This window comes from Mustelus asterias, unplaced genomic scaffold, assembly GCF_964213995.1.
Source record: "Mustelus asterias unplaced genomic scaffold, sMusAst1.hap1.1 HAP1_SCAFFOLD_572, whole genome shotgun sequence".
Classification (NCBI taxonomy): Eukaryota; Metazoa; Chordata; class Chondrichthyes; order Carcharhiniformes; family Triakidae; genus Mustelus; species Mustelus asterias.
Genome location: NW_027590522.1, coordinates 97,310 through 110,350, shown reverse-complemented (window position 1 = coordinate 110,350; position 13,041 = coordinate 97,310). Strand labels below are relative to the sequence as shown.

Below are 13,041 nucleotides of genomic sequence, written 5' to 3'. Positions count from 1 at the left end.
GAAGTCAATTGGTGTTCGACTGGGTGCACTTCTTCTCGATTTGATGCAGTAAAGCTAAATGAACTTGTAAACGGAAATCAAATCAGCACTCACCACAAAACTTCATAAGAAATATTAAGTTAAGAATGCCCAAATGCGATCAGATCAATGCTAATTATATATTATATTTTTGCAATATAACCTTGTCTTGGCCCCAAATTTTTGAAAGTTGATTTATTATCTTAACACTTTGCATAGATAAAACTGCTGAAATAAATGAGCAGGGGAGGATATTGCTAAAGCGATAAAAATCTGCTCATACCAAACCTGCAGTGAGAATCCTGGACTGAGAAGCAGGAACTATAAAGTAATCCACAGGATTAAATTTGTGATGGTCTTTCCATAAATAATAATAAATAGCGTTCACCATCACTTCAATTTGAAGGTCTTGTTTGCGGTGCAGTGGGTAGCCTCTAGGTTACACCATAAGACACAGTAGCAGAATTAGGCCATTCGGCCCATCGAGTCTGCTTCACCATTCAATCATGGATGATAAGTTTCTCAGTCCTGTTCTCCCGCTTTTTCCCTGTAACCTATGATCCCCTTACCAATCAGGAACCTATCTATCTCTGTCTTAAATATACTCAATGACCTGGCCTCCACTGTCTACTGAGGCAATGAATTCCATAGATTCACCACCCTCTGGCTGAAGAAATTCCTCCTCATCTCGGTTCTAAAGAGTTGCCCCTTTACTTTGAGGCTGTGCCCATAGATCCTAGTCTCTCCTACTAATGGAAACATCTTCCCCATATCCACTCTATCAATGCCTTTCAATATTCTGTAAGTTTCAATGAGATCCCTCCTCATCCTCCTAAACTCTATCGAGTACAGATCCAGAGTCTTCAGACGCTCCTCATGTCATTTGTTCGAGTCCCACCCTTGGACTTGATGGCCAAGGAAGGTGCGTTCATAACCCATCCAACAGGTTGCGGTAAGTATCAACCTGCAAAATCCTTCCAAGACGCGGGAGAGACTCCTGATCAGCCATGCTTGTTCCGAAGTGGCATCCCTCAAAAAGCCTCTGATGACAGGATTAGTGACCTGTTCCAGGAAAAACCTCGCTATGGAAGCAGATGAAAGTCTGCATCGTGCACCACTAGGTGCGCAAAGAGAAACAAACAATAGCTTCAATTTAAGAAGAGGTGAAGGAAGACACTTATTGCCCATTCCTAATTAACCTTGATAAGGTGGTGATACTTCTCCTTGATTAAGGTGCTCTCATATTGGTGTTGGGGAGAGAGCTCTCGGGGCAGAATTTTATGGTTTGCTGTGGGCAGGTTTGTAAGCGTGGGGGCCAGTAAAGGTTTGTGGGTACCTCCCTGCTGCTTACGCACCTGGCCCTAACCTAGCCTTGACTTAATGGGTGGCGGGTGAGGCCTTGCTTGGCTTGCTGCCCTCGCATCAATTAAGGTCCTTAAGTGGCCAAATAGAACTCTGTGCTCTTCGCCTTCATGGGCTGGGTGCAATCCCAGCAGTGGCCACCACTCCCATTGGCACTGTTGGTACTAGAGAGCTGGCAGTCAATCAGATTATCCATGGTGGCTCTCAGTGCTGGGGCTTCCTTCCCAGATGGGCATGATGTGAAGATGCTGGCGTTGGACTGGGGTCGGCACAGTAAGAAGTCTCACAACACCAGGTTAATGTCCAACAGGTTTATCTGGAATCATGAGCTTTCGGAGCGCTGCTCCTTCCTCAGGTGAGTGCTGATGAAGAAGCAGCGCTCCGAAAGCTCGTGATTCCAAATAAACCTGTTGGACTTCAACTTGGTGTTGTGAGACTTCTTACTGTGCTTCTCCCTCTTGATAGCCACCTCCTCCTTCTCAAATTCTTTCCCTCCCCCAACTTCACTCAACATGAAACAGGCATCCATAGCTCACCACTTGAATGTTGTTGGCCAGTGCTCTTGAATTTTATCTTCTTTGGGGTCCAGTTCCAGTGTCAAGCTCTCCAGGCATGGTTTAGGTACACAATGAATAACAGATTACTTGAGTGCAAGTTCAGAGCTGTATACCGGTAGGGATAATTTTTGTACAAATTTGTACTCCCAGTACCAAGATTTACGTGATGAGATTATATATCAGGAATATGGATTTAAAAGTCAGTCGGAATTTCCACTTGATAAAATTAACTGGTGTAAGTCAACTCATACTAGAAACTGAAGCTTCCTCAAACTCATCTCATGAACAGCAGCCAAGGACTTCCATCCCGTCACAGTCTACTGCATTTGAGGCCTGCTTTACAGAGGTTGAACATCAGTATGTATTGTCTAATTGCCAGTTACAGAGGTGGAACATCAGTATGTCACTCAATCCCTTGTCCAATTGCCAGAAGCTGATCTTTTTTGGTGTCAGACTCACTGGACATGCTATTTCTGTGGATGTACTGACAATACAATCATACAGTGCTCACACAGCTACATGAATACAGATCAATAACTCACCAACAACTTACATTTATATAGTGCCTTTAAACATAAAACATCCCCAGGACCAATAGAAACAAAATATGACACTGAGCCAAACAGGCAACAGATTCAATTCAGATATGTGATCCAACTCACAACTAATGTACTTTCTTAAAATCATCTAATTTTTTTCACAATTGCAAGACTCTGACAAAACCCCGCCAGCATCTCCTTTTGACAAGACGGTAATGATTCTTTTCATCGTGACATTGAGTCACAATTCTCACACATCAGTCACAGCACAAAGCTCTACTGGAGGCACATGGCAGTGCAGGTACCTGAGGTGGACTTTGAGTTGAAGCGACAAACGCTAAATTCATTCCTCAGGCTTGTAGCCACATTGACAAATCTCCTCCATACGGCATTTTAATTATCTATTTACTTTGGTAAGGCAGAAAAACTGGAAGGAAAAGGGTAGCCATGTGCAGAATGAATGTAAGAACACTACAGGAAGACACTGCGGGAGGAAGAGTATCCTCAAGCATGTCACATATCACACAGCACATAATAAAACAGCCCCTCAGCCTAGCCAGTTACAGAACTGCTGTCATTTCAAAATATAACAGATGCCCATTGCCTCTGGTAAAAAGTGTCAGTTGAGATACCTGTTGAAAGCTCAGTGAGAACAGTATGAATGCAAATGCGCTGGGCTTAATTTTCAGCATCCCCATCAAAATACTATGAAATATGCAGTTCAATTACTTTCTCATGCAAATTCCACTCATGCTCATTTTCGTGATGGTCACACAACAGATGTAACGGGATGTGAAAAGTGGGCATTACTTTATACTTGGATAACCTTCATTCTGATTCAGTGTAGCTTCAGCAGAAGCACAGCACTTGCAGCATTCTAAGTCATGTCCCTGTTACAGGATGAGGATTTTTGTCCCACGTCTGAATGGCACAGTGGCCAGCACTGCTGCCTTACAGCGCCAGGGTTCGGGTTCGATTCCCAGCTTGGGTCACTGTCTGTGCGGAGTCTCCACGTTCTCCCTGTGTCTGCGTGGGTTTCCTTCGGTGCTCCGGTTTCCTCTCATAGTGTGAAAGACATGCTGGTTAGGTGCATTGGCCATGCTAAATTCTCCCCCAGTGTACCTGAACAGGTGCCGGAGTGTGGCGACTAGGGGATTTTCACAGTAACTTCATTGCAGTGTTAACGTAAGCCTACTTGTGACACTAATAAATAAACTTTAAAATTTAATTATTTGAAAAATACTGTCTGCAGTTTAAAGAAAAATCTTGCTATTTCTCTCTGTCTCGGGAGGCTATTCTTCAGTTGTACAGGGCACTAGGGAGACCACATTTGGAGTACTGTACACAGTATTGGTCACCTTCCTTAAGAAAGGATGTAAATGCATTGGAAGCAGTTCAGAGAAGCTTTCTAAGACTAATATCTGGAATAGGTGAGTTGTCTTATGAGGAGAAGTTAGGCAGTCTAAGCTTGTAGCCGCTGGAGTTTAGAAGAGTAAGAGGCAACTTGATTGAAACATTGAAACATATAAGATCCTGAGGGATCTTAACAGAGTGGATGTGGAGAGGATAATTCCTCTTTTGGGAGGATCTAGAACTGGGGGTCACTGTTTAAAATTAAGGTGCCGCTCATTTAAAACAGAGATGAGATGAATTTCTGTCACTCAGAGGGTCATGAGACTTTGGAACTCCCTTCCTGAAAAGCTTGTGGTCTTCTGAAATTTTTAAGGCACAGATGAATAGATTCTTGGTAAGCAAGAGTGTATCGGTTATTGGGAGATAACAGAAAGCAGATTTTAGGTTATCAGATCAGCCACGATGTTATTGAATGGCTTTAAGGGTGAATGACCTAGTCCTGCTCCTTGTTTGTATGTTTGTATAAATCAGAGAGTCATTATTATAGGATTAGTGCTGCATCACTGATTTCACAACTTTTCATTAGCTCAGTGGAGTGCATATCCGTTCACAGTTTGATTGATAGCTCCAAGCGATTATAAACTCTTTTAATTTGGACAATGAACCACAATGCTTATTTTTATAGGATATTAGAAGAAATTAAATGTGGCAAATGGTCAATGAGAGTGTTTTATTTTGAAATAGTGAATTCATCAATAGATGTTTAAGAACTTCATTTAATCTCAGCATGGATTCTGAGGTCTGTCGAGGGTGGACACAGGGTGAGTTGGCATGGTAAGTGTAAGAAAAAAAGGTCGGGGCATCAGTTGGTATAGTTTCGTACTATATTGGCATAGGGACAATAAAGGGTCATGGGGGTATGTAGAGGGCATGTAGGGTATGAGAAGCCATGTGGTGTATGTGGAGAAAAGAGGTGATATGGAGAGTATATTGGGTGGGAGAGGGGTGTGGACATGTACAATTTGAGGACTAGAGGACCATTCTTTGCTTTTTTCCCCCATTGCTTTGACAAAATGCTGCTCCCCTGCACACCTACAACTTCCTCATTGTCATGAATCCCATAAAACCCAGCCATCCCCATCTCTACCCCTGGCCCAAATGAAAATCCGAAGTTCCGGGGTACTTTTTCCCGGATCTTGTTTGCGGAACCGGTAATTGTCTCGACTCTACTCTTCTGACCGAAGAGTGTAAATCCAGACCACAATGTTTGGAATTGACATTGGGAGATTGAGCTGACCGTGCCAGTTTCCTACGTTTATTTACCTTTGGAAAGCAGAAACAGTCTTTAGTAAATCAGTTGCACTGTTGAAACCAGCATTCTGCCTCCCACCAGACCAACGCTAATGTTTTAGCCAGCATACACTGATAGACTATTGCCTTCATAATGTTATGCCATGGCATCATTATGGAGAGGATATTGGTGTGTTTATATGATTATGTCAGGCCATTCTGCTACAATGTCACTCCCAAAGTGCAATGTTTGATGTCAAAGCTGGGCATTTACAGATGTCAAAAGCAAAATTGTGGCTTTCTGGGCATCAATCTACAAAAACCCACCTGATTTATTTTAATGTAGCTGTTGGCTTTGTGAAGGTCACATGATGACAGCCAAATGTTGAGGACTAATGCAAAAGCAGCTTTTGATGTATGTGGATATTTGAACACAATATACGGGACAATATGAGGACCACAATTGCCAACATTTGCTTAGGAGTGGTTTGGAATTTTTTTTTGGAACCACAAATAACAAGTTCTGCTTTTCCTGATTCCAAAAGAAAGGAACATTAGAAGGTTATTAGACCAATTTTGAACAATTTGAAGGAACATCTTAAAGGAGGAAAGAGAGGAATTTCAACCACTGCAAGGACCCCAATTCCAGATGGGCACCCTGCATGCATAACTGCTGTCTTCCAGTTTGGCAGTTGACATATTTCCAGCAGAGATTGGGCACAGGAAATCACAGCCCAAAATTGATCCCCTCATATTGCTTTTAAGCCCAGAAAATGGGCATAATGACGTCGAAATTTTCTCTTGCAGATGCTTAACACACTGATCTGAAATTCCTCTCTCAACTGTTTTGGCTGGCTAAAACATTAGTGCTGGTCTGCAGGTGGGCAGAATGCTGGTTTCAACAGTGCAACTGATTTACTAAAGACTGTTTCTGCTTGCCGTAGGTAAATAAACGTAGGAAAGTGGCACGGTCAGCTCACTCTCCCAATGTCAATGCTGGACGTTGTGACCTGAATTTACACTCTTCAGTCAGAAGAGTGGAGTCGAGACAATTACTGGTTCCGAAAACAAGACCCAGGAAAAAGTACGCCGGAACTTCGGATTTGGCAGAGACTTCACAATAAACATGGTAACATATCCACTAAACAGTGGGAAACGAATTTCAAATGATTATGTTCAGCATCTTTACACTTTTATTCCATATCACAATTTCTGTACCCCAATGTCTGATGGGGAGAATATTTAGTGTAATTAAAAGCAGAAAAACATCTTTAATTTCTTAAAATGACAAGCTGGTATTTGTGGAGAGGCGCATAGACACCATTATAATCTAAGCTACCTCTGCTCTGTCGGACGTGTGTTTTGGGGGATAACATTTCTTCCCAATTTTGTTTCACAACTCTATTCTAAATGTACGGTAAGGGAAGTTAGCCACTCTTATGCTGTTGGGTCCTTTTTAAATTTGTGCAAAGGTTCAAAATAACCTGAACACAAAAATAATTTAAAAGTGCATCAGTTTAACTAGCAACTACAATTTTACTGGCTGATGATTTTTTTTTGAGCCCTTTTGTATTTTTCTTCTCAAAACCTTTTTTAATTCTACATGTCTGTGTCATGCACCATACACCAGGCAAGAGAGTAGGTAGGTGACCAGTTTCCATTCTTCTGCTCAAACCATCCTGTAAACTGTCTGTCAGAGTGTGTGAGAACTTCCCAGAGAGAGCAGCCCTCCAATTATTCCTCCTTCCTGGGAAGTGCATGCCCTTTACTTGGCACAGCACCTCAATGACATGCTGAGATCAGAGCATAGTATAATAGGTTCAGGCACTGGCCAGTTAAGTGTTTGTTGTGCACTAACTATAGACCAGAGAGAAAGCTTGGTTTATGTTTCATCACCATTTAATGTCTGCTATAATGGTTGTTAAAAGTTAAAATCTAATCAACGGAAATTGCACCAAGTGAACTAAACTATCCCTAGCTTTTCGCCATTTGATAAGGACCTTCCTCTTGAGTCTAATTGATAACTGAGAGAATCCTCCTCCTTAACTCTTTGACTTTTGCACTTTTCCTTCTCGGACCACTGCTGTTCCAATGTTTTCTTTAATTCAGTCATGCTTGACCTGGAGGTCCTAGGTTAACATTCCCTGGTGTTATTCAACCTAGGACACTTCCATTGTTCCAGTCTGCTGACCTTTGCAATGCTCAGGTCTAACAAGGTGATCAGAAAATAACTCATTTTTCATGTATTATTTTGCAGATCATCTTTCACTTCCTTCTGCCACTTTGCTTTTTTGAAACTCGCCAACAGTTAAACTTTCAAATCTGCCGTTTGTAGCAGCAGTATCATCTCTGAACTCAGGGGTATTGTCAAAGTGATGCTTTGCTGACCTTCAAAGCAACTTCCTACATTTCAATTGTTAACTCATTAGGTTTGGAAAGCCAGCTGGGAAGAAAAGGACTTTTCCCACAGTGACCTCCAGTGCTACGTAGTTAGGGGTGGAGCTGGAAACTGCCTTTGCTTAAATAGATCACTGATAGCTCAGCCATTTATCAGTTCTCTTGGCACTAAGCACCTGTAGTATTCTTTAAAAACAACAAAAGTGCTTTATATTTGTATTTACATTGATGTTACAGCTTGTGCTTCTGTACTTTAACAATTGATTATTTGTCCAACTTCATCTTTATTTTTTTAAGCTTATTCCCTTCCCTTCTTCTATACTGGCTTCCTTACACTGTGTACATCTGTGGCAGTGTAGGAGGGACCGGCAAGGGTGCAGTACACCTTTGTCCTTAATTGTGATAAAGGGACAAGACAATATAACTAAGGTCAGGAATTCGCATGACAACTGTAGATACAAACTCACACTCCTATGGGGTGCGGTGGCACAGTGGTTAGCACTGCTGCCTCACGGCGCCAGGGACCCGGGTTCGATTCCCGGCTTGGGTCACTGTCTGCGTGGAGTTTGCACATTCTCCCCGTGTCTGCGTGGGTTTCCTCTGGGTGCTCCGGTTTCTTCCCACAGACCAAAGATGTGCAGGTTAGGTGGATTGGCCATGCTAAATTGCCCCTTAGTGTCAGGGGGACGAACAGGGTAAATATGTGGGGTTACGAGGATAGGGCCTGGGTGGGATTGTTGTCGGTGCAGACTCGATGGGCTGAATGGCCTCCTTCTGCACTGTAGGGATTCTATGATCTATGATCTCTTCCATTTTGTGGCAGACTGCAATGGAAGCGTTTAATCCCATTGCTTCAAGGGGCCAGAACACAGTCATTAGCATACTTTCTTTTCTATCTTTGTCACACATAAGAGAACAGTGTCATTAGTGCTAGAGAACATCATTGTTTCCCTCCAGCATTGTATCTGTTGCATTATGGCACCACTGGGACACAGGATGAGGTGTGGCTCCTCTGGGCCGACAAAACAGCAATGACTCCTCTTGATTAATAACTGCGCTGACTGACTGATTGAAAGCCTCTCCTTGTTTCAGTTTTCACTTATCAGGATGGTGAAAAGGAAGAAAGACAAGACTTCTTCCCACTGGCTCAGAGAGTTTATTAGGCTGAACTATCATTTTAGCTTCAATCCCTGGTTCTCACTAAGCTTGTTGAAATTGGGTGACACGGTGACCCTGTGGTTAGCGCTGCTACCTCACAGTGCCAGGGACCTGAGTTCAATTCTAGCCTTGGGTAACTGTGTGTGCAGTTTGCATATTCTGTCATAAGAACCAGGAGCAGGAGTAAGCCATCTGGCCCCTCGAGCCTGCTCCGCCATTCAATAAGATCATGGCCGATCTTTTCGTGGACTCAGCTCCACTTACCCGCCCGCTCACCATAACCCTTAATTCCTTTACTGTTGAAAAATCTATCTATCCTTGCCTTAAAACATTCAATGAGGTAGCCTCAACTGTTTCACTGGCCAGGGAATTCCACAAATTCACAACCCTTTGGATGAAGAAGTTCCTCCTCAACTCAGTCCTAAACCTGCTCCCCCTTATTTTGAGGCCATGCTCCCTAGTTCTAGTTTCACCCGCCAGTGGAGGAACCTCCCTGCTTCTATCTTATCTATTCCTTTCATAATCTTATATGTTTCTATAAGACATCTCCTCATTCTTCTGAATTCCAATGAGTGTAGCCCCAGTCTACTCAATCTGCACGTGTTTCCTCTGGGTACTCGTGTTTCCTCCCACAGTACAAAGATGTGCAGCTTAGATTGATTGGCCATGCTCAATTGCCCCTTAGAGTCAGGGGAATTAGCTGGATAAATAAATGGGGTTACGGGATGGGTGGGACTGTTGTTGGTGCAAGCTCGATGGACCAAATGGCCTCCTTCTGCACTGTAGGGATTCTATGATTTTATGAAATTAGCATCTGGGATCTCAGCAGAAGTTTAACAATGATCTTGAGATCCCAGGTGAGGTGAAACAAAGCTCTTTCCTTGCTCCTGACCAGTGATCAGTAGTTCTTGCTGGAATGGAGGGGTTGGGGCAGTGTCTGTGGATGTTGGGTGAAGACATAATTGGGCTCTTCTGTGATGCCTCTGGCAGTTAAAAAGCCTGGTGGCATTCACTGTCTGAAATCCAGATATGAGCAACAGGCACTCTCTTCAGTGTGCAGGGCACTCATGGAACTGAAGGAATATAATCCCTTCAGGAGAAGAACGGAAAAATATTGAAGGAGAAAAAAACAAAACACAGGAGAGAAGGATCTTTGAGAACATAACATGTATATAATTAGTCAACACTGTCAGCTTAATAACACAACTGAAGCTTCAAAGTTACAAAACGTTTCATATTGTTGGAGACCCCCAGCATTTCAGATTGTTCTCAATGAATCTGTAGTCTGTTGGTCCGCTGCTGGACCGATGGGAATGGGGCATTTGCAGATCTTTTCTTTACTATGCTCATTCTGATCCTAAAACTGCATTATCTTCTCAAATATGTTTTGCAATCTTTAGTTTTGATTGCGAGGGGGAAGAATCGGAATAGATACGAGTTAAAAGCTAAAATGGCACGACAATGTGTGTCAATGCAATTCACTTCATTGCATAACGCGCATCTGAACTTGTTCATAGAATCCCTACAGTGCAGAAGGAGGCCATTCGGCCCATCGAGTCTGTGATGCGCGATATAACACACGAGAGGCTGGATGTACTCGGGAAATAAAGGCTTTTATTGCCAACAATAACAGAGCTACCATATACAGTATACAATCCCAGACTAAAGGGTCACCAGGCAGAGCAGTGACCTTTATACCTCTCCCAGGAGGCGGAGCCAACTGGGGTGTACCATAGGACCATATTAACAGGTAGAACAGCCCAACCCTAACCTCAACAGTAACATATCTACAGACTCATAGTACTGGCCAGACCATGGCTCAGCACTTCTGGTGGGAACCAACAATGGTTCACCACATTCAGCCCTCCTTTGAAAACAAAGGCTGGCGGGGTACAAAACACAGAACAATTGTTCATCTGTCCATAAGTTCAAACGGTCTGGGGGACCGCACCGTCGCTGTGACCTCCTCAACACTGGCGATGACACCGGTTCAGGCAATCGCGGTGACGTTCTCTCCAAGGCGGTGTCCAGCGACTCCTCCAGTGCCTTACGGGCCGGTAGACCACGAGGTGGTGACAATCCGCTGAACTCGGGCACGCCTTGAAGTGGCGACCATCTCCTGGACTCAGGCAAGCTGTACACGGGAGTAAGAGGGTTAAGTGATGGTCCCGATACTGCCCGCGCCGTGTCAGGAGGGGAAAAAATGGTTAGGGGGTCCCTAACAGGAGGTGTGGGAGCGACAGGGGTTTCCAAGCCCCCTGCTGGCGCCAGATCTCGAATCGAGATCGTGTCCTCTCGCCCGTCAGGATATGCCACGTAGGCATACTGAGGGTTGGCGTGGAGGAGATGGACCTGTTCAACCAAAGGGTCGGACTTGCGGGTCCTAACATGCCGCCGCAGGAGGACAGGTCCTGAGTACGTCAACCAAGACGGTAATGAGGTCCCAGAGGAAGACTTCCTAGGGAATGAAAACATTCTCTCATGAGGAGTAGCGTTGGTTGCCGTACACAGGAGTGAGCGTATGGAGTGGAGCGCATCAGGGAGTACCTCTTGCCAACGGGAGACTGGAAGACCTTTAGACCTCAACGCCAGTAAGACAGCCTTCCAGACTGTAGCATTCTCTCATTCGACCTGTCCGTTACCCCTTGGGTTGTAGCTCGTGGTTCTACTAGAGGCAATCCCATATGAGAGCAGGTATTGCCTCAAGTCATCGCTCATGAACGACGAGCCCCTATCTCTGTGGATATAACAGGGGTAACCGAACAGGTGATAACCGTGGCAGCGGTCATATCAGAACAGGGAATGACAAAAGGGAATCGTGAGTACTCATCAACCACATTGAGGAAGTACACGTTCCGATCTGTCGAGGGAAGGGGGCCCTTAAAGTCCACACTCAGTCTTTCGAAGGGACGAGTGGCCTTAACGAGGTGTGCCCTGTCAGGTCAGTAGAAGTGCGGTTTGCATTCCGCGCATACCCAGCAGCTTCTGGTTATGGACCTGACATCCTCCACCGAGTAGGGTAGATTCCGGGCCTTTATGAAGTGGAAGAGCCGAGTGACCCCTGGATGCCAGAGGTCATTGTGGAGAGCCTGCAATCGATTCTCCTGCATACTAGCGCATGTTCCACACGACAGGGCATCCGAGGGCTCGTTGAGCTTCCCTGGATGGTACATGATATCATAATTGTAGGTGGAGAGTTCGATTCTCCACCTCAAGATTTTATCATTCTTGATCTTACCCCGTAACGTGTTGTTGAACATGAACGCCACGGACCGCTGGTCCGTGAGTAGAGTGAACCGTTTTCCCGCCAAGTAATGGCGCCAATGCAGAACGGCCTCCACAATGGCCTGGGCCTCCTTTTCCACTGCCGAATGTCGAATTTCAGGGCCTTGGAGGGTGCGAGAGAAAAAGGCGACGGGCCTGCCCGCCTGGTTAAGTGTGGCGGCCAGGGCGAAATCAGATGCATCACTCTCCACCTGGAAGGGGATGGACTCATCGATAGCGTGCATCGTGGCTTTCGCGATGTCGGCTTTTATTCTTGCAAAGGCTGAACGAGCCTCTGTTGCTAGGGGAAAAGAGGTAGACTTGATGAGCGGACGGGCTTTGTCCACGTAATTGGGAACCCACTGTGCATAGTATGAGAAGAAGCCTAAACATCTTCTCAGTGCTTTGACGCTAGTGGGCAGGGGAAGTTCGAGGAGAGGACGCATACGGTCTGGATCAGGGCCAAGGACCCCGTTTTCCACCACGTATCCGAGGATAGCTAGGCGGCGCGTGCGAAATACACACTTCTCCCTGTTGTAGGTCAGATTCAGGCGAGATGCAGTGCGTAAGAATCTAAGAAGGTTGGCATCGTGGTCCTGCTGGTCATGGCCGCAGATGGTGACGTTATCCAGGTACGGGAAGGTAGCCCGCAGCCCGTTCTGGTCCACCATTCGGTCCATAGCATGCTGGAAGACCGAGACCCCATTCGTGACACCAAAAGGAACCCTTAAAAAATGGTACAGGCGACCATCCGCCTCAAAGGCCGTGTATTGTCGGTCCTCTGGGCGAATGGGGAGCTGGTGATAAGCAGATTTTAAGTCGATGGTAGAGAACACCCAGTACTGCGCAATCTGGTTGACCATGTCAGATATGCGCGGGAGGGGATACGCATCCAGCTGCGTGGATCTGTTAATGGTCTGACTATAGTCTATGACCATCCGGGGTTTGTTCCCATTCTTAACCACCACGACTTGCGCTCTCCAAGGACTAGTGCTAGGTTGGATGATCCCTTCCTTGAGGAGCCGCTGAACTTCAGATCGAATGAAGATCCGATCCTCAGCGCTGTAACGCCTGCTCTTTGTTGCGATGGGCTTGCAGCCTGG

At 45.1% G+C, this 13,041-nt stretch overlaps 1 protein-coding gene across 1 annotated transcript in view; it reads right to left on the bottom strand.

Annotated features, from left to right (window-relative positions):
- LOC144487070 (PC3-like endoprotease variant B) overlaps positions 1–13,041 on the bottom strand; it is a gene marked incomplete at its 5' end in the record, with an annotated part of 211,618 nt that overhangs the window by 112,439 nt on the left and 86,138 nt on the right. The gene's annotated exons all lie outside the window — the stretch shown is intronic.